At 40.2% G+C, this 1061-nt stretch overlaps 1 non-coding gene across 1 annotated transcript; it reads right to left on the reverse strand.

The window, feature by feature from the left end:
• Positions 1–243: 243 nt before the first annotated feature.
• LOC128295683 (small nucleolar RNA R71) lies at positions 244–350 on the reverse strand. Its single transcript, XR_008286243.1, has one exon. It is a non-coding gene; the product is annotated as a small nucleolar RNA R71 (small nucleolar RNA).
• Positions 351–1061: the final 711 nt, after the last annotated feature.

Raw genomic sequence — 1061 nt, forward strand, 5'->3', positions numbered from 1 at the left:
GTTCAGTTTGATGGTTTGCAGGATGAAGATCCCAACACGCACTTGGCGAATTTTCTTGAATTTTGCGATACATTCAAAATCAATAGCGTTTCTGATGATTCCATTCGTCTTCGGTTATTTCCCTTTTCACTGAGAAATAAAGCTAAACAGTGGTTGAACTCGTTACCATGAGGGTCTATCACTACTTGGGAACAAATGACCGAGAAGTTTTTACTAAAATATTTTCCACCGACTAAAACGGCTAAATTGCGTAATGATATCTCTTCTTGTGTGCAGATGGATTTAGAAACACTTTACGATGCATGGGAGAGATACAAGGACTTACTGAGAAGGTGCCCTGACCATGGGTTACCGCTTTGGCTGCAAGTTCAAATGTTCTACAATGGTCTGAATCCCTCGACAAGACAAATGATTGACGCAGCTGCTGGCGGAACCATCAACAATAAAACACCGGAAGATGCCTATGAATTCATAGAGGAGATGTCACTGAACAACTATCAGTGGCAAGTTATGAGGACAAAGCCAACGAAAATAGCCGGCATCTATAACATCGATTCAATCACCATGCTCTCTAATCAAGTAGAACTTCTCAATAAAATGATTGATAGTTTTCTTGGTTCTACGCAGGTACATCCAGTAATGAGGCGTGACTCAAGCAGAGGAGGTGTACATACAGAATACCAATCCTTCAATCCTACAACTGAAGAGGAACAAGTCAACTATATGGGTAATAATAACTTTAGATCTCAAAATAACCCATACAGTAATACTTATAATGCAGGTTGGAGGAACCACCCAAATTTCTCCTGGGTGGTCAAGGAAATCAAAAGCCACAAAATCCTTAAGGTTTTCAACAGCAACCTTATCAACAGGAGAGAAAACGAAACCATGAAGATATGCTTTCTAAATTCATCTCGGTGTCAGAAACTCGTTTCCAAAATACTGAGACAGCACTTAAGAGAATCAACAAGCATCGATCCAAGGACTCGAAACTCAGATAGGCCAGCTATCCAAACTAATATCCTAACGACCACAAGGTAGCCTACCAAGTAATACTGAAC

Source organism: Gossypium arboreum, chromosome 7, assembly GCF_025698485.1.
Source record: "Gossypium arboreum isolate Shixiya-1 chromosome 7, ASM2569848v2, whole genome shotgun sequence".
In the NCBI taxonomy this organism is placed as follows: Eukaryota; Viridiplantae; Streptophyta; class Magnoliopsida; order Malvales; family Malvaceae; genus Gossypium; species Gossypium arboreum.